The sequence below is a fragment of the Callithrix jacchus genome, chromosome 10 (assembly GCF_049354715.1).
Source record: "Callithrix jacchus isolate 240 chromosome 10, calJac240_pri, whole genome shotgun sequence".
NCBI classification, from domain to species: Eukaryota; Metazoa; Chordata; class Mammalia; order Primates; family Cebidae; genus Callithrix; species Callithrix jacchus.
Window position 1 is genome coordinate 36,361,006 of NC_133511.1, and position 26,233 is coordinate 36,387,238.

Sequence of the window (26,233 nt, forward strand, 5' to 3'; positions counted from 1 at the left end):
AGGGTGAGAAGCGCGGTTCTTCTAGGAGCTGCGTTTTGATATTCCCGAGTGAATGGGAGTAAACGCTGTATTGAGAAATATCTGCTTCTAAAACCAAAACGGATCGACCTAACAGAACGGCCTTCAATGTGTGCGTTCACCTTACAGAGTTAAACTGATGTGTGTTTGCAGGAGTTTGTAAGCTTTTTCTGTGAGGAAGCGGAAAACGCATTTTTCACCCCAAATCCAAGCATTTCAGAAATAGCTGTAAATCTCCGTTTAAAACTCAAAACGAACGTATCCTTCAGACTGCTCTGCTGTGTGTTCGCTGACCTACGGGAGTTGAATCTGTCTTGAGATTCAGAGAGTGAGAAGCGCGTTTCTTCTAGGAGCTGCGTTTTGATATTCCCGAGTGAATGGGAGTAAACGGTGTATTGAGAAATATCTGCTTCTAAAACCAAAACGGAGCAACCTAACATAACGGCCTTAAATGTGTTCGTTCAACTTACAGAGATAAACTGATGTGTGTTTGCAGGAGTTTGTAAACCCTTTCTGTGAAGAAGCAGAAAACGCACTTTTCCAGCCAAATTCAGGCATTTCAGAAATAGCTGTAAATCTCCGTCTAAAACTAAAAATGAACGTATCCTTCATACTGCTCTGCTGTGTGTTCGCTTACCTATGGGAGTTGAATCTGCCTTGAGATTCAGAGAGTGAGAAGCGCGTTTCTTCTAGGAGCTGGGTTTTGATAATCCCGAGGGAATGTGAGTAAACGCTTTATTGAGAAATATCTGCTTCTAAAACTAAAACGGAGCAACCTACCAGAACGGCCTTCAATGTGTGCGTTAAACCTACAGAGTTAAACTGATGTGTGTTTGCAGGAGTTTGCAAACCCTTTCTGTGCAGAAGCAGAAAACTCATTTTTCCAGCCAAATCCAAGCATTTCAGAAATAGCTGTAAATCTCCGTCTAAAACTCAAAACCAAAGTATCCTTCAGACTGCTCTGCTCTGTGTTCGCTTACCTATGGGAGTTGAATCTGGCTTGAGATTCAGAGGGTGAGAAGCGCATTTCTTCTAGGAGCTGCGTTTTGATATTCCAGAGTGAATGGGAGCAAACGCTGTATTGAGAAATATCTGCTTCTAAAACCAAAACGGAGCAACCTAACAGAACGCCCTTCAATGTGTGCGTTCAACTTACAGAGTTAAACTGATGTGTGTTTGCAGGAGTTTGTAAACCCTTTCTGTGAAGAAGCAGAAAACGCATTTTTCCAGCCAAATCTAAGCATTTCAGAAATATCTGTAAATCTCCGTCTAAAACTCAAAACGAACGTATACTTCAGACTGCTCTGCTGTGTGTTCGCTCACCTATGGGAGTTGAATCTGCATTGAGATTCAGAGGGTGAGAAGCGCGGTTCTTCTAGGAGCTGCGTTTTGATATTCCCGAGTGAATGGGAGTAAACGCTGTATTGAGAAATATCTGCTTCTAAAACCAAAACGGAGCGACTTAACAGAACGGCCTTCAATGTGTGCGTTCAACTTAGAGTTAAACTGATGTGTGTTTGCAGGAGTTTGTAAACCCTATCTGTGAAGAAGCAGAAAACGCATTTTTCCAGCCAAATGCAAACATATCAGAAATAGCTGTAAATCTCCGTCTAAAACTCAAAACGAACGTATCCTTCAGACTGCTCTGCTGTATGTTCGCTTACCTAAGGGATTTGAATCTGCCTTGAGATTCAGAGAGGGAGACGCTCGTTTCTTCTAGGAGCTGCGTTTTGATATTCCAGAGTCAATGGGAGTAAACACTTTTTTGAGCAATATCTGCTTCTAAAACCAAAACGGAGTAACCTAACAGAATGGCCTTCAATGTGTGCGTTCAACTTACAAAGTTAAACTGATATGTGTTTGCAGGAGTTTGTAAACCCTTTCTGTGAAAAAGTAGAAAACGCATTTTTTCAGCCAAATCCAAGCATTTCAGAAATAGCTGTAAATCTCCGTCTAAAACTCAAAAGGAACGTATCTTTCACGCTGTTCTACCGTGTGTGCGCTTACCTTCGGGAGGTGAATCTGCCTTGAGATTCAGGGAGTGAGAAGCGCGTTTCTTCTAGGAGCTGCGTTTTGATATTCCAGAGTGAATGGGAGTAAACGCTGTATTGAGAAATATCTGCTTCTAAAACCAAAACGGAGCAACCTAACAGAACGGCCTTCAATGTGTGCTTTCACCTTACAGAGTTAAACTGATGTGTGTTTGCAGGAGTTTGTAAACCCTTTCTGTGAAGAAGCAAAAAACGCATTTTTCCAGCCAAATCCAAGCATTTCAGAAATAGCTGTAAATCTCCGTCTAAAACTAAAAACGAACGTATCCTTCAAACTACTCTGCTGTGTGTTCGCTTACCTACGGGAGTTGAATCTGCCTTGCGATTCAGAAAGTAAGAAGCGCGTTTCTTCTAGGAGCTGCGTTTTGATATTCCAGAGTGAATGGGAGTAAACGCTGTATTGAGAAATATCTGCTTCTAAAACCAAAACGGAGCAACCTAACAGAACGGCCTTCAATGTGTGCGTTCAACTTACAGAGGTAAACTGATGTGTGTGTGCAGGAGTTTTTAAACCCTTTATGTGACGCAGCAGAAAACACATTTTTCCAGGGAAACGCAAGCACTTCAGAAATAGCTGTAAATCTCCGTCTAGAACTCGAAACGAACGAGTTTTTCAGACTGCTCTGCTGTGTGTTCGCTTACCTACGGGAGTTGAATCTGCCTTGAGATTCAGAGGGTGAGAAGCGCGTTTCTTCTAGGAGCTGCGTTTTGATATTCCAGAGTGAATGGGAGTAAACGCTGTATTGAGAAATATCTGCTTCTAAAACAAAAACGGAGCAACCTAACAGAACGGCCTTCAATGTGTGCGTTCAACTAACAGATGTAAACTGATGTGTGTTTGCAGGAGTTTGTAAACCCTTTCTGTGAAGAAGCAGAAAACGCATTTTTCCAGCGAAATCCAAGCATTTCAGAAATAGATGTACCTCTCCGTCTAAAACTCAAATCGAACGTATCTTTCAGAATGCTCTGCTGTGTATTGGCTTACCTACGGGAGTTGAATCTGCCTTAAGATTCAGAGGGTGAGAAGCGTGTTTCTTCTAGGAGCTGCGTTTTGATATTCCAGAGTGAATGGGACTAAATGCTGTATTGAGAAATATCTGCTTCTATAACCAAAACGAAAAAACCTAACAGAACGTCCTTCAATGTGTGCGTTCAACTTACAGAGATAAACTGATGTGTTTTTGCAGGAGTTTGTAAACCCTCTCTGTGAAGAAGCAGAAAACGCATTTTTCCAGCCAAATCTAAACATTTCAGAAATAGCTGTAAATCTCCGTCTAAAACTCAAAACGAACGTATCCTTCAGACTGCTCTGCTGTGTGTTGGCTTACCTATGGGAGTTGAATCTGCCTTGAGATTCAGAGAGTGAGAAGCGCGTTTCTTCTAGAAGCTGCGTTTTGATATTCCAGAGTAAATGTGAGTAAAGGCTGTATTGAGAAATATCTGCTTCTAAAACCAAAATGGAGCAACCTAAAAGAACGGCCTTCAATGTGTGCGTTCAATTTACAGAGTTAAACTGATGTGTGTTTGCAGAAATTTGTAAACCCTTTCTGTGAAGAAGCCGAAAAAGGCATTTTTCCAGCCAAATCCAAGCATTTCAGAAATAGCTGTAAATCTCCGTCTTAAACTCAAAACGACCGTATCCTTCAGACTGCTCTGCTGTGTGTTGGCTTACCTACTGGAGTTGAATCTGCATTGAGATTCAGAGAGTGCGAAGCGGGTTTCTTCTAGGAGCTGCGTTTTGATATTCCAGCGTGAATGGGTGTAAACGCTTTATTGAGAAATATCTGCTTCTATAACCAAAACGGAGCAACCGATCAGAACGGCCTTCAATGTGTGCGTTCAACTTACAGAGTTAAACTGATGTGTGTTTGCAGGAGTTTGTAAACCCTGTCTGTGAAGAAACAGTAAACACATTTTTCCAGCCAAATCCAAGCATTTCAGAAATAGCTGTAAATCTCCGTCTCAAATTCAAAACGAACGTGTCCTTCAGACTGTTCTGCTGTGTGTTCACTTACCTACGAAAGTTGAACCTTCCTTGAGATTCAGAGGGTGAGAAGCGCGTTTCTTCTAGGAGCTGCGTTTTGATATTCCAGAGTGAATGGGAGTAAACGCTTTATTGAGAAATATCTGCTTCTAAAACCAAAACAGAGCAACCTAACAGAACGGCCTTCAATGTGTGCGTTCAACTTACAGAGTTAAACTCATGTGTGTTTGCCGGAGTTTGTAAACCCTTTCTTTGAAGAAGCAGTAAAGGCATTTTTCAAGCCAAATCCAAGCATTTCAGAAATTGCTTTAAATCTCCGTCTAAAATTCAAAACGAACGTATCCTTCAGATTGCTCTGCTGTCTGTTCGCTTACCTACGAAACTTGAATCTGCCTTGAGATTCAGAGGGTGAGAAGCGAGTTTCTTCTAGGAGCTGAATTTTGATATTACAGAGTGAATTTGAATAAACGCTGTATTGAGAGATATCTGCTTCTGAAACCAAAACGGAGCAACCTAACAGAACGGCCTTCAATGCGTGCGTTCAACTTACAGAGTTAAACTGACGTGTGTTAGCAGGAGTTTGTAAACCCATTCTGTGAAGAAGCAGAAAACGCATTTTTCTAGCCAAGTCCAATCATTTCAGAAATAGCTGTAAATCTCCGTCTAAACCTCAAAACGAACGTATCCTTCAGACTGCTCTGCTGTGTGTTCGCTTACCTACGGGAGTTGAATCTCCCTTGAGATTAGGAGGGTGAGAAGCGCCTTTCTTCTAGAAGCTGCGTTTAGATATTTCCGAGTGCATGGGAGTGAACGCTGTATTGAGAAATATCTGCTTCTAAAACCAAAACGGAGCAACCTAACAGAACGGCCTTCAATGTGTTAGTTCAACTTACAGAGGTAAACTGATGTGTGTTTGCAGGAGTTTGTAAACCCTTTCTGTGATGAAGCAGAAAACGCGTTTTTCCTACCAAATCCAAGCATTTCAGAAATAGCTGTAAATCTCCGTCTAAAACTCAAAACGAACGTATCCTTCAGAACTGCTATGCTGTGTGTTTGATTAACTACGGAAGGTGAATCTGCCTTGAGATTCAGAGAGTGAGAAGCGCGTTTCTTCTAAGAACTGCGTTTTGATATTCCAGAGTGAATGGGAGTAAACGCTGTATTGAGAAATATCTGCTTCAAAAACCAAAACGGAGCAACCTAACAGAACGGCCTTCAATGTGTGCGTTCAACTTACAAAGTTAAACTGATGTGTGTGTGCAGGAGTTTGTAAACCCTTTCTGTGATGAAGCAGAAAACTCATTTTTCCAGCCAAATCCAAGCATTTCAGAAATAGCTGTAAATCTCCATCTAAACTCAAGACGAACGTATCCTTCAGACTGCTCTACTGTGTGTTGGCTTACCTACGGGAGTTGAATCTGCCTTGAGATTCAGAGAGTGAGAAGCCCGTTTCTTCTTGGAGCTGCGTTTTGATATTTTAGAGTGAATGGAAGTAAACTCTTTATTGAGAAATATCTGATTCTAAAACCAAAACGGAGCAACCTAACAGGACGGCCTTCAATGTGTGCGTTCAACTTACAGAGTTAAACTGATGTGTGTTTGCAGGAGTTTGTAAACCCTTTCTGTGAAGAAGGAGAAAACGCATTTTTCCAACCAAATCCAAGCATTTCAGAAATAGCTGTAAATCTCCGTCTAAAACTCAAAACGAACGTATCCATCAGACTGTTCTGCTGTATGTTCGCTTACCTACGAGAGTTGAATCTGCCTTGAGATTCAGAGGGTGAGTAGCGCGTTTATTCTAAGAGCTGCGTTTTGATATTCCAGAGTGAATGGGAGTAAAAGCTGTATTGAGAAATATCTGCTTCTAAAACGAAAACGGAGCAACCTAAGGGAACGGCCTTCAATGTGTGCGTTCAACTTACAGAGTTAAACTGATGTGTGTTTGCAGGAGTTTGTAAACGCTTTCTGCGAAGAAGCAGAAAACACATATTTCCAGCAAAATCCAAACATTTCAGAAATAGCTGTAAATCTCCGTCTAAAACTCAAAACGAACGTATACTTCAGACTGCTCTGCTGTGTGTTCGCTTACCTATGGGAATTGAATCTGTTTTGAGATTCAGAGGGTGAGAAGCGCATTTCTTCTAGGAGCTGCGCTTTGATATTCCCGAGTGAATGGGAGTAAACTCTGTATTGAGAAATATCTGCTTCTAAAACCAAAACGGAGCAACCTAACAGAACGGCCTTCAATGTGTGCGTTCAACTTACAGAGTTAAACTCATGTGTGTTTGCCGGAGTTTGTAAACCCTTTCTTTGAAGAAGCAGTAAACGCATATTTCCAGCCAAATCCGAGCATTTCAGAAATCGCTTTAAATCTCTGTCTAAAACTCAAAACGAACGTATCCTTCAGACTGCTCTGGTGTGTGTTCCCTTACCTAAGGGAGTTGAATCTGCCCTGTGATTCAGAGAGTGAGAAGCGCGTTTCTTCTAGGATCTGCGTTTTGATATTTTAGAGTGAATGGGAGTAAACGCTGTATTGAGAAATATCTGCTTCTAAAACCAAAACGGAGCAACCTAACAGGACGGCCTTCAATTTGTGCGTTCAACTTACAGAGTTAAACTGATGTGTGTTTGGAGGAGTTTGTAAACCCTTAATGCGAAAAAGCAGAAAACGCATTTTTCCAGCAAAATCCAAACATTTCAGAAATAGCTGTAAATCTCCGTCTAAAACTCAAAACGAACGTATCCTTCAGACTGCTCTGCTGTGTGTTCGCTTACCTACGGGAATTGAATCTGTTTTGAGATTCAGAGGGTGAGAAGCGCGTTTCTTCTAGGAGCTGCGTTTTGATATTCCCGAGTAAATGGGAGTAATCGCTGTATTGAGAAATATCTGCTTCTAAAACCAAAACGGAGCAACCTGACAGAACGGCCTTCAATGTGTGCGTTTAACTTACAGAGTTAAACTGATGTGTGTTTGCAGGAGTTTTTAAACCCTTTCTGTGAAGAAGCAGAAAACGCATTTTTCCAGCCAAATCCAAGCATTTCAGAAATAGCTGTAAATCTCCGTCTAAAACTCAAAACGAACGTATATTTCAGACTGCTCTGCTCTGTGTTCGCTTACCTAGAAAAGTTGAATCTGCCTTGAGATTCAGAGGGTGAGAAGCGCGTTTCTTCTAGGAGCTGCGTTTGGATATTACCGAGTAAATGGGAGTAAACGCTGTATTGAGAAAAATCTGCTTCTAAAACCAAAACGGAGCAACCTAACAGAACGGCCGTCAATGTGTGCGTTCAACTTACAGAGTTAAACTGATTTGTGTTTGCGGGAGTTTGTAATCCCTTTCTGTGAAGAAGCAGAAAACGCATTTTTCCAGACAAATCCAAGCATTTCACAAATAACTCTAAATCTCCGTCTAAATCTCAGAACGAATGTATCCTTCAGACTGCTCTGCTGTGTGTTCACTTACCTACGGGAGTTGAATCTGCCTTGAGATTCAAAGGGTGAGAAGCCCGTTTCTTCTAAGAGCTGCGTTTTGATATTCCCGAGTGAATGTGAGTAAACGCTGTATTGAGAAATATCTGCTTCTAAAACCAAAACGGAGCAACCTAACAGAACGTCCTTCGAAGTGTTCGTTCAACTTAGAGAGTTAAAGTGATGTGTGTTTGCAGGAGTTTGTAAACCCTTTCTGTGACCAAGCAGAAAACACATTTTTCCAGCGAAATCCATGCATTTCAGAAATAGATTTAAATCTCCGTCTAAAACTCAAAACGAACGTATCCTTCAGACTGCTCTGCTGTGTGTTCGGTTCCGTACGGGAGTTGAATTTGCCTTGAGATTCAGAGGGTGAGAAGCGGGTTTCTTCTAGGAGCTGCCTTTTGATATTTCCGAGTGAAAGGGAATAAACGCTGTATTGAGAAATATCTGCTTCTAAAACCAAAACGGAGCAACCTAACAGAACGGCCTTCAATGTGTGCGTTCAATTAGAGTTAAACTGATGTGTGTTTGCAGGAGATTGTAAACCCTTTCTGTGAAGAAACAGAAAACGCATTCTTCCAGCCAAATACAAGCATTCCTGAAACAGCTGTAAATCTCCGTTTAAAACTCAAAACGAACTTATCCTTCAGACTGCTCTGCTGTGCTGGCTTACCTATGGGAGTTGAATCTGCCTTGAGATTCAGAGGGTGAGAAGCGCGTTTCTTCTAGGAGCTGCGTTTTGATATTCCCTAGTGAATGGGAGTAAACGCTGTATTGAGAAATATCTGCTTCTAAAACCAAAACGGAGCAACCTACCATAACGGCCTTCAACGTGTGCGTTCAACTTACAGAGATAAACTGATGTGTGTTTGCAGGAATTTGTAAACCCTTTCTGTGAAGAAGCAGAAAACGCATTTTTCCAGCCAAATTTAAGCATTTCAGAAATAGCTGTAAATCTCCGTCTAAATCTCAGAACGAATGTATCCTTCAGACTGCTCTGCTGTGTGTTCACTTACCTACGGGAGTTGAATCTCCCTTGAGATTCAGAGGGTGAGAAGCGCGTTGCTTCTAGGAGCTGCGTTTTGATATTCTCGAGTGAATGGAAGTAAACACTGTATTGAGAAATATCTGATTCTAAAAGCAAAATGGAGCAACCTAACAGAACGGCCTTCAATGTGTGTGATCAACTTACAGAGTTAAACTGATGTGTGTGTGCAGTAGTTTGTAAACTCTTTCTCTGAAGACGCAGAAAACGCATTTTTCCAGACAAATCCAAGCATTTCAGAAATAGCTGTAATCTCCGTCTAAAACTCAAAACGAACGTATGTTTCAGACTGCTCTGCTGTGTGTTCGCTTACCTACGGGAGTTGAATGTGCCTTGAGATTCACAGAGAAGCGCTTTTCTTCTAGGAGCTGCGTTTTGATATTCCAGAGTGAATGGGAGTAAACCCTGTATTGAGAAATATCTGCTTCTAAAACCAAAACGGAGCAACCTATCAGAACGGCTTTCAATGTGTGCGTTCACCATTCAGAGTTAAACTGACGTGTGTTTGCAGGAGTTTGTAAACCCTTTCTGTGAAGAAGCAAAAAACACATTTTTCCAGCCAAATCCTAGCATTTCAGAAATAGCTGTAAATCTCCGTCTAAAACTCAAAACGAACGTATCCTTCAGACTGCTCTGCTGTCTGTTCGCTTTCCGATGGGAGTTGAATCTGCCTTGAGATTCAGAGGGTGAGAAGCGGGTTTCTTCCAGGAGCTGCGTTTTGATATTCCCGAGTGAATGGGAGTAAACACTCTATTGAGAAATATCTGCTTCTAAAACCAAAACGGAGCAACCTAACAGAACGGCCTTCAATGTGTGCGTTCAACTTACAGAGTTAAACTGATGTGTGTTTGCAGGAGTTTGTAAACCCTTTCTGTGAAGAAGCAGAAAACGCCATTTTCCAGCCAAATCCAAGCATTTCAGAAATAGCTGTAAATCTCCGTCTAAAACTCAAAACGAACGTATTATTCAGACTGCTCTGCTGTGTGTTCGCTTCCGTACGGGAGTTGAATCTGCGGTGAGATTAAGAGGGTAAGAAGCGGGTTTCTTCTAGGAGATGCCTTTTGATATTTCCGAGTGAAAGGGAATAAACGCTCTATTGAGAAATATCTGCTTCTAAAACCAAAACGGAGCAACCTAACAGAACGGCCTTCAATGTGTGTGTTCAACTTCCAGAGTTAAACTGATGTGTGTTTGCAGGAGTTTGTAAACCCTTTCTGTGAAGAAGCAGAAAACGCATTTTTCCAGCGAAATCCAAGCATTTCAGAAATAGCTTTAAATCTCCGTCTAAAACTCAAAACGAACGTATCCTTCAGACTGCTTTGCTGTGTGTTCGCTTACCTACGGTAGTTGAATCTGCCTTGAGATTCAGAGAGTCAGAAGCGCTTTTCTTCTAGGAGCTGCGTTTTGATATTCCAGAGTGAAGGGGAGTAAAGGCTGTATTGAGGAATATCTACTTCTAAAACCAAAACGGAGCAACATATCAGAACGGCCTGCAATGTGTGCGTTCAACTTACAGAGTTAAACTGATGTGTGTTTTCAGGAGTTTGTAAACCCTTTCTGTGAAGAAGCAGAAAACGCATTTTTCCAGCCAAATCCAAGCATTTCAGAAATAGTTGTAAATCTCCGTATAAAACTCAAAACGAACGTATCATTCAGACTGCTCTGCTGTGTGTTCGCTTACCTACGGGAGTTCAATCAGCCTTGAGTAGCGCGTTACTTCTAGCAGCTGCGTTTTGATATTCCAGAGTGAATGGGAGTAAACGCTGTATTGAGAAATATTTGCTTCTAAAACCAAAAGGGAGCAACCTAACAGAACGGCCTTCAATGTGTTCGTTCAACTTACAGAGTTAACCTGATGTGTGTTTGCAGGAGGTTGTAAACCCTTTCTACGAAGAAGCAAAAAACGCATTTTTCCAGCCAAATCCAAGCATTTCAGAAATAGCGGTAAATCTCCGTCTAAAACTAAAAACGAAAGTATCCTTCAGACTGCTCTGCTGTCTGTTCGCTTTCCGATGGGAGTTGAATCTGCCTTTAGATTCAGAGGGTGAGAAGCGGGTTTCTTCCAGGAGCTGCGTTTTGATATTCCCGAGTGAATGGGAGTAAACGCTCTATAGAGAAATATCTGCTTCTAAAACCAAAACGGAGCAACCTAACAGAACGGCCTTCAATGTGTGCGTTCAACTTACAGAGTTAAACTGATGTGAGTTTGCAGGAGTTTGTAAACCCTTTCTTTGAAGAAGCAGATAAGGAATTTTTCCAGCCAAATCCAAGCATTTCAGAAATAGCTGTAAATCTCCGTTAAAAATCAAACAGAACGTATCGTTCAGACTGCTCTGCTGTGTGTTCGCTTACCTAACGGAGTTGAATCAGCGTTGAGATTCAGAGGGTGAGAAGCACGTTACTTCTAGGAGCTGCGTTTTGATATTCCCGAGTGAATGGGACTAAACGGGGTATTGAGAAATATCTGCTTCTAACACCACAACGGAGCAACCTAAGAGAACGGCCTTCAATGTGTGCGTTCACCTTACAGAGTTAAACTGATGTGTGGTTGCAGGAGTTTGTAAACCCTTTTTGTGAAGAAGCAGAAAACGGATTTTTCTGGACAAATCCAAGCATTTCTGAAGTAGCTGTAAATCTCCGTATAAAACTCAAAACGAATGTATCCATCAGACTGCTCTGCTGTGTGTTCGCTTACCTACGGGAGTTGAATCTGCCTTGAGATTCAGAGGGTGAGAAGCGCAATTCTTATAGAAGCTGGGTTTTGATATTCCCGAGTGAATGGGAGTAAAGGCTGTATTGAGAAATATCTGCTTCTAAAACCAAAACGGAGCAACCTAAAAGAACGGCCTTCAATGTGTGTGTTCAACTTACAGAGTTAAACTGATGTGTGTTTGCAGGAGTTTGTAAACCCTTTCTGTGAATAAGCAGAAAACGCATTTTTCCAGCCAAATCCAAGCATTTCAGAAATAGCTGTAAATTTCCCTCTAAAACTCCAAACGAACCTATCCATCAGACTGATTTGCTGTGTGTTCGCTTACGTACTGGAGTTGAATCTGCCTTGAGATTCAGAGGGGGAGAAGCACGTTTCTTCTAGGAGCTGCGTTTTGATATTCCAAAGTGAATAGGAGTAAACGGTGTATTGAGAAATATCTGCTTCTAAAACCAAAACGGAGCAACCTAACAGAACGCCCTTCAATGTGTTAGTTCAACTTAGAGAGTTAAAGAGACGTGTGTTTGCAGGAGTTTGTAAACACGTTCTGTGAATAAGCAGAAAACGCATTTTTCCAGCCAAATCCAAGCATTTCAGAAATAGCTGTAAATCTAAGTCTAAAACTAAAAACGAACGTATCCTTCAGACTGCTCTGCTGTGTGTTCGCTTACCTACGAAAGTTGAATCTGCCTTGAGATTCAGAAGGTAGGAAGCGCGTTTCTTTTAGGAGCTGCATTTTGATATTCCAGAGTGAATAGGAGTAAACGCTGTATTGAGAAATATCTGCTTCTAAAACCAAAACGGAGCAACATAACAGAACGGCGTTCAATGTGTGCGTTCAACTTACAGAGTTAAACTGATGTGTGTGTTCAGGAGTTTTAAACCCTTTCTGTGACAAAGCAGAAAACACATTTTTCCAGCGAAATCCAAAAATTTCAGAAATAGCTGTAAATCCCTGTCTAGAACTCAAAACGAACGTATCCTTCACACTGCTCTGCTGTGTGTTCGCTTACCTACGGGAGTTGAATCTGCCTTGAGATTCAGAGGGTAAGAAGCGCGTTTCTTCTACAAGCTGCGTTTTTATATTCCACAGTGAATGGGAGTAAACACTGTATTGAGAAATATCTGCTTCTAAAACCAAAACGGTGCAACCTAACAGAACGGCCTTCAATGGGTGCGTTCAACTTACAGAGGTAAACTCATGTGTGTTTGCAGGAGTTTGTAAACCCTTTCTGTGAAGAAGTAGAAAACGCATTTTTCCAGCGAAATCCAACCATTTCAGAAATAGCTGTAAATCTCCGTCTAAAACTCAAAACGAACGTATCCTTCAGACTGCTCTGCTGTGTGTTCACTTACCTACTGGAGTTGAATCTTCCTTGAGATTCAGAGAGTGAGAAACGCGTTTCTTCTAGGAGCTGCGTTTTGATATTCCAGAGTGATTGTGAGTAAACCCTGTATTGAGAAATATGTGCTTCTAAAACCAAAACGGAGCAACCTAACAGAACGGCCTTCAATATGTGCGTTCAACTTAAAGAGTTAAACTGATGTGTGTTTGCAGGAGTTTGTAAACCCTTTCTGTGAAGAAGCATAAAACGCATTTTCCCAGCCAAATCCAAGCATTTCAGAAATAGCTGTAAATCTCCGTCTAAAACTCAAAACGAACGTATCCTTCAGACTGCTCTGCTGTGTGTTCACTTACCTACAGGAGTTGAATCTGCCTTGAGATTCAGAGCGCGAGAAGCGCGTTTCTTCTAGGAGCTGCGTTTTGATATTCCAGAGTGAATGGGAGTAAACTCTGTATTGAGAAATATCTGCTTTTGAAACCAAAACGGAGCAACGTAACAGAACGGCCTTCAATGTGTTCGTTCAACTTACAGAGTTAAACTGATGTGTGTTTGCAGGAGTTTGTAAACCCTTTCTGTGAAAAAGCAGAAAACGCATTTTTCAAGCCAAATCCAAGCATTTCAGAAATACCTGTAAATGTCCGTGTAAAACTCAAAACGAACTGCTCCTTCAGACTGCTCTGCTGTGTGTTCGCTTACCTATGGGTGTTGAATCTGCCTTGAGATTCAGGGAATGAGAAGCGCGTTTCTTCTTGGAGCTGCGTTTTGATATTCCAGAGTGAATGGAAGTAAACGCTGTATTGAGTAATATCTGCTTCTAAACCAAAACGGAGCAACCTAACAGAACGGCCTTCAATGTGTGCGTTCAACTTACAGAGTTAAACTGATGTGTGTTTGCAGGAGTTTGTAAATCCTTTCTGTGAAGAAGCAGAAAACGCATTTTCCCAGGGAAATTCAAGCATTACAGAAAGAGCTGTAAATCTCCGTTTAAACTCAAAACGAACGTACCCTTCAGACTGCTCTGCTGTGTGTTCGCTTACCTACCGGTGTTAAATCTGCCTTAGATAGAGAGGGTGAGAAGCGCGTTTCTTCTAAGAGCTGCGTTTTGATATCCAGAGAGAATGGGAGTAAACGCTGTATTGCGAAATATCTGCTTCTAAAACCAAAACTGAGTAACCTAGCAGAATGGCCTTCATTGTGTGCGTTCAACTTGCAGAGTTAAACTGATGTGTGTTTGCAGGAGTTTGTAAACCCTTTCGGTGAAGTAGCAGAAAAATGGATTTTTCCAGCCAAATCCAAACATTTCAGAAATAGCTGTATATCTCCGTCTAAAACTCAAAACGTACATATCCTTCAGACTGCTCTGCTGTGTGTTGGCTTACCTACGGGAATTGAATCTGCATTGAGATTCAGAGAGTGAGAAGCGGGTTTCTTCTAAGAGCTGCGTATTGATATTCCCGAGTGAATGGGAGTAAACGCTGTATTGAGAAATATCTGCTTCTAAAACCAAAACGGAGCAACCTAACAGAACGGCCTTCAATGTGTTAGTTCAACTTAGAGGAAAAGTGACGTTTGTTTGCAGGAGTTTGTAAACACGTTCTGTGAAGATGCAGAAAACGCATTTTTCCAGCCAAATCCAAGCATTTCAGAAATAGCTGTAAATCTAAGTCTAAAACTCAAAACGAACGTATCTTTCGGACTGCTCTGCTGTGTCTTCACTTACCTACGGGAGTTGAATCTGCCTTGAGATTCAGAGAGTGAGAAGCGCGTTTCTTTTAGGAGCTGTGTTTTGATATTCCAGAGTGAATGGGAGTAAAGGCGGTATTGAGAAATATCTGCTTCTAAAACCAAAACGGAGCGACCTAACCGAACGGCCTTCAATGTGTGAGTTCAACTTAGAGAGTTAAAGTGATGTGTGTTTGCAGGAGTTTGTAAACCCTTTCTGTGAATAAGGAGACAACGCATTTTTCCGGACAAATCCAAGCATTTCAGAAATAGCTCTAAATCTCCGTCTAAAACTCAAAACGAACGTATCATTTAGACTGCTCTGCTGTGTGTTCGCTTACCTACGGGAGTTGAATCTGCCTTGAGATTCAGAGGGTGAGAAGCGCGTTTCTTCTAGGACCTGCGTTTTGATATTCCAGAGTGAATGGGAGTAAACGCTGTATTGAGAAATATCTGCTTCTAAAACCAAAACGGAGCGACCTAACAGAACGGCCTTCAATGTGTGCGTTCAACTTACAGAGCTAAACTGATGTTTGTTCGCAGCAGTTTGTAAACCCTTTCTGTGAAGAAGCAGAAAACGCATTTTTCCAGCCAAATCCAAGCATTTCACAAATAGCTTTAAATTTCCGTCTAAAACTCAAAACGAACGTATCCTTTAGACTGCTCTGCTGTGTGTTCGCTTACCTACGGGAGTTGAATCTGCCGTAAGATTCAGAGAATGAGAAGCGCGTTTCTTCTAGGAGCTGCGTCTTGATATTCCAGAGTGAATGGGAGTAAACGCTGTATTGAGAAATATCTGCTTCTAAAACCAAAACGGAGCAACCTAACAGAACGAACTTCAATGTGTGCGTTCAACTTACAGAGTTAAACTGATGTGTGTTTTTAGGAGTTTTTAAACCCTTTCTGTGAAGAAGCAGAAAACGCATTTTTCCAGCCAAATCCAAGCATTTCAGAAATAGTTGTAAATCTCCGTCTAAAACTCAAAACGAACGTATCCTTCAGACTGCTCTGCTGTGTGTTCGCTTACCTACGGGAGTTGAATCTGCCTTGAGATTCAGAGAGTAAGAAGCGCGTTTCCTCTAGAAGCTGCGTTTAGATATTCCAGAGTCAATGGGAGTAAACGCTGTATTGAGAAATATCTGCTTCTAAAAACAAAACGGAGCAACCTAACAGAACGGCCTTCAATGTGTGCGTTCATCTAACAGAGTTAAACTGATGGGTGTTTGCAGGAGTTTGTAAACCTTTTCTGTGAAGAAGCAGAAAACGCATTTTTCCAGCCAAATACAAGCATTTCAGAAATGGCTGTAAATCTCCGTTTAAAACTCAATTGAACTTCTAAAACTCAAAACGAACGTATCCTTCAGACTGCTCTGCTGTGTGTTCGCTTACCTACGGGAGTTGAATCTGCCTTTATATTCAGAGAGTGAGAAGTGCGTTTTTTCTAGGAGCTGAGTTTTGATATTCCAGAATTAATGGGAATAAACGCTGTATTGAGAAATATCTGCTTCTAAAACCAAAACGGAGCTACCTAACACAACGGCCTTCAATGTGTGCGTTCAACTTACAGAGATAAAGAGATGTGTGTTTTCAGGTGTTTGTAAACCAATTCTGTAAAGAAACAGAAAACGCATTATTCCAGCCAAATACAAGGATTTCAGAAATAGCTGTAAATCTCCGTCTAAAACTTAAAGCGAACCTATCCTTCAGACTGCTCTGCTCTGTGTTTGCTTACCTACGGAAGTTGAATCTTCCTTGAGATTCAGAGAGTGAGAAGCGCGTTTCTTCTAGGAGCTGCGTTTTGATATTCCAGAGTGAATGGGAGTAAACGCTGTATTGGGAAATATCTGCTTCTAAAACCAAAACACAGCAACATAACAGAACGGCTTTCAATGTGTACGTTCAACGTACAAAGTTAAACTGATGTGTTTTTGCAGGAGTTTGTAAACCATCTCTGTGAAGAAGCAGAAAACGCATTTTTCAAGCCAAATCTAAACATTTCAGAAATAGCTGTAAATATCCGTCTAAAACTCAAATCGAACGTACCCTTCAGACTGCTCTGCTGTGTGTTCGCTTACCTACGGGAGTTGAATCTGCCTTGCGATGTGTGTTTGCAGGAGTTTCTAAATCCTTTCTGTGAAGAAGCAGAAAACGCATTTTTTTCAGCCAAATCCAAGCATTCCAGAAACACCTGTAAATCTCCGTCTAAAACTCAAAACGAACGTATCCTTCAGAACTGCTGTGCTGTGTGTTGGCTTACCTACGAGAGGTGAATCTGCCTTGAGCTTCAGACAGTGAGAAGCGCGTTTCTTCCAGGAGCTGCGTTTTGATATTCCAGAGTGATAGGGAGTAAAAGCTGTATTGAGAAATATCTGCTTCTAATACCAAAACGGATCAACCTATCAGAACGGCCTTCAATGTGTGCGTTCAACTTACAGAGTTAAACTGATGTGTGTTTGGAGGAGTTTGTAAACCCTTTCCGTGAAAAAGCAGAAAACGCATTTTTCCAGCAAAATCCAAACATTTCAGAAATAGCTGTAAATCTCCGTCTAAAACTCAAAACGAACGTATACTTCAGACTGCTCTGCTGTGTGTTCACTTACCTATGGGAGTTGAATCTGCCTTGAGATTCATTGGCTGAGAAGCGCGTTTCTTCTAGTAGCTGCGTTTTGATATTCCAGAGTGAATGGGAGTAAACGCTGTATTGAGAAATATCTGCTTATAAAACAAAAACGGAGCAACCTAACAGAACGGCCTTCAATGTGTGCATTCAACTTACAAAGTTAAACCGATGTATGTTTGCAGGCGTTTGTAAACCCTTTTTGTGAAGAAGCAGAAAACGCATTTTTCCAGCCTAATCCAAACATTTAAGGATTAGCTGCAAATCTTCGTCTAAAACTCAAAACGAACGTATCCTACAGACTGCTGTGCTGTGTGTTCGCTTTCCTACGGAAGTTGAATCTGCCTTGAGATTCAGAGGTTGAGAAGCGCATTTCTTCTAGGAGCTGCGTTTTGATATTCCCGAGTGAATGGGAGTAAACGCAGTATGGAGAAATATCTGCTTCTAAAACCAAAACGGAGCAACCTAACAGAACGACCTTCAATGTGTGCGTTCCACTTACAGAGATAAACTGATGTGTGTTTGCAGGAGTTTGTAAACCCTATCTGTGAAGAAGCAGAAAACGCATTTTTCCAGCCAAATGCAAACATATCAGAAATAGCTGTAAATCTCCGTCTAAAACTCAAAACGAACGTATCCTTCAGACTGCTCTGCTGTATGTTCGCTTACCTAAGGGATTTGAATCTGCCTTGAGATTCAGAGAGGGAGACGCTCGTTTCTTCTAGGAGCTGCGTTTTGATATTCCAGAGTCAATGGGAGTAAACACTTTTTTGAGTAATATCTGCTTCTAAAACCAAAACGGAGTAACCTAACAGAATGGCCTTCAATGTGTGCGTTCAACTTACAAAGTTAAACTGATATGTGTTTGCAGAAGTGTGTAAACCCTTTCTGTGAAAAAGTAGAAAACGCATTTTTCCAGCCAAATCCAAGCATTTCAGAAATAGCTGTAAATCTCCGTCTAAAACTCAAAAGGAACGTATCTTTCACACTGTTCTACCGTGTGTGCGCTTACCTTCGGGAGGTGAATCTGCCTTGAGATTCAGAGAGTGAGAAGCGCGTTTCTTCTAGGAGCTGCGTTTTGATATTCCAGAGTGAATGGGAGTAAACGCTGTATTGAGAAATATCTGCTTCTAAAACCAAAACGGAGCAACCTAACAGAACGGCCTTTAATTTGTGCGTTCAACCTACAGAGTTAAACTGATGTGTGTGTGCAGGAGTTTGTAAACCCTTTCTGTGAGGAAGCAGAAAACACATTTTTCCAGCGAAATCCAGCATTTCAGAAATAGCTGTAAATCTCCGTCAAAAACTCAAAACGAACGTATCCTTCAGACTGGTCTGCTGTTTGTTCACTTACCTACGGGAGTTGAATCTGCCTTGAGATTCAGAGGGTGAGAAGCGTGTTTCTTCTAGGAGCCGCGTTTTGATATTCCAGAGTGAATGGGAGTAAACGCTGTATTGAGAAATATCTGCTTATAAAACAAAAACGGAGCAACCTAACAGAACGGCCTTCAATGTGTGCATTCAACTAACAAAGTTAAACCGCTGTGTGTTTGCAGGCGTTTGTAAACCCTTTCTGTCAATAAGCAGAAAACGCATTTTTCCAGCCAAATCCAAGCATTTCAGAAATAGCTGTAAATCTCCGTCTAAAACTCAAAACGAACATATCCTTCAGACTGCTCTGCTGTGTGTTCCCTTACCTACGGGATTTGAATCTGCCTTGAGATTCAGAGGGTGAGAAGCGCGTTTCTTCTAGAAGCTGCGTTTTGATATTCCAGAGTGAATGGGAGTAAACGCTGTATTGAGAAATATCTGCTTCTAAAACCAAAACGGAGCAACCTAACAGAACGGCCTTCAATGTGTGCTTTCACCTTACAGAGTTAAACTGATGTGTGTTTGCAGGAGTTTGTAAACCCTTTCTGTGAAGAAGCAAAAAACGCATTTTTCCAGCCAAATCCAAGCATTTCAGAAATAGCTGTAAATCTCCGTCTAAAACTAAGAACGAACGTATCCTTCAAACTACTCTGCTGTGTGTTCGCTTACCTACGGGAGTTGAATCTGCCTTGCGATTCAGAAAGTAAGAAGCGCGTTTCTTCTAGGAGCTGCGTTTTGATATTCCAGAGTGAATGGGAGTAAACGCTGTATTGAGAAATATCTGCTTCTAAAACCAAAACGGAGCAACCTAACAGAACGGCCTTCAATCTGTGCGTTCAACTTACAGAGGTAAACTGATGTGTGTGTGCAGGAGTTTTTAAACCCTTTATGTGACGCAGCAGAAAACACATTTTTCCAGGGAAACGCAAGCACTTCAGAAATAGCTGTAAATCTGCGTCTAAAACTCGAAACGAACGAGTTTTTCAGACTGCTCTGCTGTGTGTTCGCTTACCTACGGGAGTTGAATCTGCCTTGAGATTCAGAGGGTGAGAAGCGCGTTTCTTCTAGGAGCTGCGTTTTGATATTCCAGAGTGAATGGGAGTAAACGCTGTATTGAGAAATATCTGCTTCTAAAACAAAAACGGAGCAACCTAACAGAACGGCCTTCAATGTGTGCGTTCAACTTACAGAGTTAAACTGATGTGTGTTTGCAGGAGTTTGTGAACCCTTTCTGTGAAGAAGCAGAAAACGCATTTTTCCAGCAAAATCCAAGCATTTCACAAATAGATTTAAATCTCCGTCTAAAACTCAAAACGAACGTATCCTTCAGACTGCTCTGCTGTGTGTTCGCTTACCTACGGGAGTTGAATCTGCCTTGAGATTCAGACAGTGAGAAGCGCGTTTCTTCTAGGAGCTGCGTTTTGATATTCCAGAGGGAATGGGATTAAACGCTTTATTGAGAAATATCTGCTTCTAAAACCAAAACGAAGCAACCTAACAGAACGGCCTTCAAAGTGTGCGTTCAACTTACAGAGTTAAACTGACGTGTGTTTGCAGGAGTTTGTAAACCCTTTCTGTGAAGAAGCAGAAAACGCATTTTTCCAGCCAAACCCAAGCATTTCAGAAATAGCTGTAAATCTCCGTCTAAAACTCAAAACGAACTTATCCTTCTGACTGCTCTGCTGTGTGTTCAGTTAAAAATGGGAGTTGAATCTGCCTTGAGATTCAAAGGGTGAGAAGTGCGTTTCTTCTAGGAGCTGCGTTTTGGTATTCCAGAGTGAATGGGAGTAAACGCTTTATTGAGAAATATCTGCTTCTAAAACAAAAAACGGAGGAACCTAACAGAACGGCCTTAAATGTGTGCGTTCAACTGACAGAGTTAAACTGATGTGTGTTTGCAGGAGTTTGTAAACCCTTTCTATGAAGAAGCAGAAAACGCATTCTTCCAGCCAAATCCAAGCATTTCAGAAATAGATGTAATACCGTCTAAATCTCAAAACGAACGTATCCTTCTGACTGCCCTGCTGTGTGTTCGCTTACCTATGGGAGTTGAATCTGCATTGAGATTCAAATAGTGAGAAGCACGTTTCTTCTAGGAGCTGCGTTTTCATATTCCATCGTGAGTGGGAGTAAACGCTGTATTGAGAAATATCTGCTTGTAAAACCAAAACGGAGCAACCTAACAGAACGGCCTTCAAAATGTGCGTTCAACTTACAGAGTTAAACTGATGTGTGTTTGCAGGAGTTTGTGAACCCTTTTTGTGAAGAAGCAGAAAACGCATTTTTACAGCCAAATCCAAGCATTTCAGAAATAGCTGTAAATCTCAGTTTTAAACTCAAAACGAACTTATCCTTCAGACTGTTCTGCTGTGTGTTTGCTTACCTACGGGAGTTGAATCTGCCTTGAGCTTCAGAGAGTGAGAAGCGCGTTTCTTCTAAGAGCTTCGTTTTGATATTCCAGAGTGAATGGGAGTAAAGGCTGTATTGAGAAATATCTGCTTCTAAAACCAAAACAAAGCAACCTAACAGAACGGACTTCAATGTGTGCGTTCAACTTATAGAGTTAAATTGATGTGTGTTTGCAGGAGTTTGTAAACATTTTCTGTGAAGAAGCAGAAAACGCATTTTTCCAGCCAAATCCAAGCATTTCAGAAATAGCTGTAAATCTCCGTCTAAAACTCAAAACGAACGTATCCTTCAGACATCTCCGCTGTGTGTTCGCTTACCTACGGGAATTTAATCTGCCTTGAGATTCAGAGGGTAAGAAGCGCGTTTTTTCTAGGAGCTGCGTTTTGATATTCCCTAGTGAATGGGAGTAAACGCTGTATTGAGAAATATCTGCTTCTAAAACCGAAACGGAGCAACTTAACAGAACGGCCTTCAATGTGTGCGTTCAACTTACAGAGTTAAACTGATGTGTGTTTGCAAAAGTTTGTAAACCCTTTCTGTGAAGAAGCAGAAAACGCATTATTCCAGCCAAATCCAAGCATTTCAGAAATAGCTGTAAATCTCCGTCTAAAACTAAAAATGAACGTATCCTTCAGACTGCTCTGCTGTGTGTTCGCTTACCTACGGGAGTTGAATCTGCCTTGAGATTCAGAGGGTGAGAATCGTGTTTCTTCTAGGAGCTGCCTGTTGATAATCCTCAGTGAATGGGAGTAAACGCTGTATTGAGAAATATCTGCTTCTAAAACCAAAACGAAGCGACCTAACAGAACGGCCTTCAATGTGTGCGTTCAACTTAGAGTTAAACTGATGTGTGTTTGCAGGAGTTTGTAAGCTTTTTCTGTGAAGAATCAGAAAACTCATTTTTTCAGCCAAATCCAAGAATTTCAGAAATAGATGTAAATCCTCGTTTAAAACCCAAACCGAACGTATCCTGCAGACTGTTCTGCTGTGTGTTCGCTTACCTATGGGAGTTGAATCTGCCTTGAGATTCAGAGGGTGAGAAGCGCGTTTCTTCTTGGTGCTGCGTTTTGATATTCCCGAGTGAATGGGAGTAAACCCTGTATTGAGAAATATCTGCTTCTAAACCCAAAACAGAGCAACCTAACAAAACGGCCTTCAATGTATTCGTTCAACTTACAGAGTTAAACTGATGTGTGTTTGCAGGAGTTTTTAAACCCTTTCTGTGAAGAAGCAGAAAACGCATTTTTCCAGCCAAATCCAAGCATTTCAGAAATAGAGGTAAATCTCCGTTTGAAACTCAAAACGAACTTATCATTCAGACTACTCTGTTGTGTGTTCGCTTACCTATGGGAGTTGAATCTGCCTTGAGATGTAGAGAGTGAGAAGCGCGTTTCTTCTAGGAGGTGCGTTTTGATACTGCCGAGTAAACGGGAGTAAACTCTTTATTGAGAAATATCTGAGTCTAAAACCAAAACGGAGCAACCTAACAGAACGGCCTTCAATGTGTGCGTTCAACTTACAGAGTTAAACTGATGTGTGTTTGCAGGAGTTTGTAAACCCTTTCTGTGAAGAAGCAGAAAACGCATTTTTCCAGCCAAATCCAAGCATTTCAGAAATAGCAGTAAATCTCCGTCTAAAACTCAAAAGAAACGTATCCTTCAGACTGCTCTGCTGTGTGTTCGCTTACCTACGGGAGTTGAATCTGCCTTGAGATTCAGAGGGTGAGAAGCGCGTTTTTTCTAGGAGCTGCATTTTGATATTCAGGAGTGAATGGGAGTAAATGCTGTATTGATAAATATCTGCTTCTGAAACGAAAACGGAGCAACATACCAGAACGGCCTTCAATGTATGCGTTCAACTTACAGAGTTAACTGATGTTTGTTTGCAGGAGTTTGTAAACCCTTTCTGTGAAGAATCAGAAAACGCATTTTTCCAGCCAAATTCAAGCATTTCAGAAAAAGCTGTAAATCTCCGTCTAAAACTCAAAACGAACGTATCCTTCAGACTGCTCTGCTGTGTGTTCGCTTACCTGCGGGAGTTGAATCTGCCTTGAGATTCAGAGGGTGAGAAGCGCCTTTCATCTAGGAGCTGCGTTTTGATATTGTAGAGCGAATGGGAGCAAACGCTGTATTGAGAAATATCTGCTTCTAAAACCAAAACGGAGCAACCTAACAGAACGCCCTTCAATGTGTGCGTTCAACTTACAGAGTTAAACTGATGTGTGTTTGCAGGAGTTTGTAAACCCTTTCTGTGAAGAAGCAGAAAACGCATTTTTCCAGCCAAATCCAAGCATTTCAGAAATAGCTGTAAATTTCCGTCTAAAACACAAAACCAACGTATCCTTCAGACTGCTCTGCTGTGTGTTCGCTTACCTACGGGAGTTGAATCTGGCTTGAGATTCAGAGGGTGAGAAGCGCATTTTTTCTAGGAGCTGCGTTTTGATATTCCAGAGTGAATGGGAGTAAACCCTGTATTGAGAAATATCTGCTTCTAAAACCAAAACGGAGCGACCTAACAGAACGGCCTTCAATGTGTGCGTTCAACCTACAGAGTTAAACTGATGTGTGTTTGCAGGAGTTTGCAAACCCTTTCTGTGCAGAAACAGAAAACGCATTTTTCCAGCCAAAGTCAAGCATTTCAGAAATAGCTGTTAATCTCCGTTTAAAACTCAAAACGAACGTATCCTTCAGACTGCTCTGCTGTGTGATCGCTTACCTACCGGAGTTGAATCTGCTTTGAGATTCAGAGGGTGAAAAGCGCGTTTCTTCTAGGAGCTGCGTTTTGATATTTCCGAGTGAATGGGAATAAACGCTGTATTGAGAAATATTTGCTTCTAAAACCAACACGGAGCAAACTAACAGGACGGCCTTCAATGTGTGCTTTCAACTTACAGAGTTAAACTGATGTGTGTTTGCAGGAGTTTGTAAGCTTTTTCTGTGAAGAAGCAGAAAACGCATTTTTCACCCCAAATCCAAGCATTTCAGAAATAGCTGTAAATCTCCGTTTAAAACTCAAAACGAACGTATCCTTCAGACTGCTCTGCTGTGTGTTCGCTTACCTACGGGAGTTAAATCTGCCTTGCGATTCAGAGAGTGAGAAGCGCGTTTCTTCTAAAAGCTGTGTTTTGATATTCCCGAGTGAATAAGATTAAACGGTGTATTGAGAAATATCTGCTTCTAAAACCAAAACGGAGCAACCTAACAGAACGGCCTTAAATGTGTTCGTTCAACTTACAGAGTTAAACTGATGTGTGTTTGCAGGAGTTCGTAAACCCTTTCTGTGAAGAAGCTGAAAACGCATTTTTCCAGCCAAATCCAGGCATTTCAGAAATAGCTGTAAATCTCCGTCTAAAACTAAAAATGAACGTATCATTCATACTGCTCTGCTGTGTGTTCGCTTACCTATGGGAGTTGAATCTGCCTTGAGATTCAGAGACTGAGAAGCGCGTTTCTTCTAGGAGCTGCGTTTTGATAATCCCGAGTGAATGTGAGTAAACGCTTTATTGAGAAATATCTGCTTCTAAAACCAAAACGGAGCAACCTACCAGAACGGCCTTCAATGTGTGCGTTCAACCTACAGAGTTAAACTGATGTGTGTTTGCAGGAGTTTGCAAACCCTTTCTGTGCAGAAGCAGAAAACGCATTTTTCCAGCCAAACCCAAGCATTTCAGAAAAAGCTGTAAATCTCCGTCTAAAACTCAAAACGAACATATCCTTCAGACTGTTGTGCTGTGTGTTCGCTTACCTGCGGGAGTTGAATCTGCGTTGACATTCAGAGTATGAGAAGCGCGTTTCTTCTAGGAGCTGCGTTTTGATATTCCAGAGTCAATGGGAGTAAACGCTGTATTGAGAAATATCTGATTCTAAAACCAAAACGGAGCAACTTAACAAAACGGCCCTCAATGTGTGCGTTCAACTTACAGAGTTAAACTGATGTGTGTTTGCAGGAGTTTGCAAACCCTTTCTGTGAAGAAGCAGAAAACGCATTTTTCCAGCCAAATCCAAGCATTTCAGGAATAGCTGTAAATCTCCGTCTAAAACTCAAAAAGAACGTATCCTTCAGACTGCTCTGCTGTGTGTTCGCTTACCTACGGGAGTTGAATCTGCCTTGAGATTCAGAGGGTGAGAAGCGCGTTTCTTCTAGGAGCTGCGTTTTGATAATCCTGAGTGAATGGGAGTAAACGTTGTATTGAGAAATATCTGCTTCTAAAACCAAAACGGAGCGACCTAACAGAACGTCCTTCAATGTGTGCGTTCACCTTACAGAGTTAAACTGATCTGTGTTTGCAGGAGTTTGTAAGCTTTTTCTGTGAAGAAGCAGAAAACGCATTTTTCACCCCAAATCCAAGCATTTCAGAAATAGCTGTAAATCTCCGTTTAAAACTCAAATCGAACGTATTTTTCAGACTTCTCTGCTGTGTGTTCGCTTACCTATGGGAGTGGAATCTGCCTTGAGATTCAGAGGGTGAGAAGCGCGTTCCATCTAGGAGCTGCGTTTTGATATTTTCGAGTGAATGGGAGTAAACGCGGTATTGAGAAATATCTGCTTCAAAAACCAGAACGGAGCAACTTAACAGAACGGCCTTCAATGTGTGCGTTCAACTTACAGAGTTAAACTGATGTGTGTTTGCAGAAGTTTGCAAACCCGTTCTGTGAAGAAGCAGAAAACGAATTTTATCAGCCGAATCCAAGCATTTCAGAAATAGCTGTAAATCTCCGTCTAGAACTCAAAACGAACGTATCCTTCAGACTGCTCTGCTGTGTGTTCGCTTACCTATGGGAGTTGAATCTGCATTGAGATTCAGAGGGTGAGAAGCGCAGTTCTTCTAGGAGCTGCGTTTTGATATTCCCGAGTGAATGGGATTAAACGCTGTATTGAGAAATATCTGCTTCTAAAACCAATACGGAGCGACCTAACAGAACGGCCTTCAATGTGTGCGTTCAACTTACAGAGTTAAACTGATGTGTGTTTGCAGGAGTTTGTAAGCTTTTTCTGTGAAGAAGCAGAAAACGCATTTTTCACTCCAAATCCAAGCATTTCAGAAATAGCTGTAAATCTCCGTTTAAAACTAAAAACGAACGTATCCTTCAGACTGCTCTGCTGTGTGTTCGCTGACCTACGGGAGTTGAATCTGCCTTGAGATTCAGAGAGTGAGAATCGCGTTTCTTCTAGGAGCTGCGTTTTGATATTCCCGAGTGAAGGGGAGTAAACGGTGTATTGAGAAATATCTGCTTCTAAAACCAAAACGGAGCAACCTAACAGAACACCCTTCAATGTGTGCGTTCAACCTACAGAGTTAAACTGATGTGTGTTTGCAGGAGTTTGCAATCCCTTTCTGTGCAGAAGCAGAAAACCCATTTTTCCAGCCAAATCCAAGCATTTCAGAAATAGCTGTTAATCTCCGTCTAAAACTCAAAACGAACGTATCCTTCAGACTGCTCTGCTGTGTGTTCGCTTACCAACGGGAGTTGAATCTGCCTTGAGATTCAGA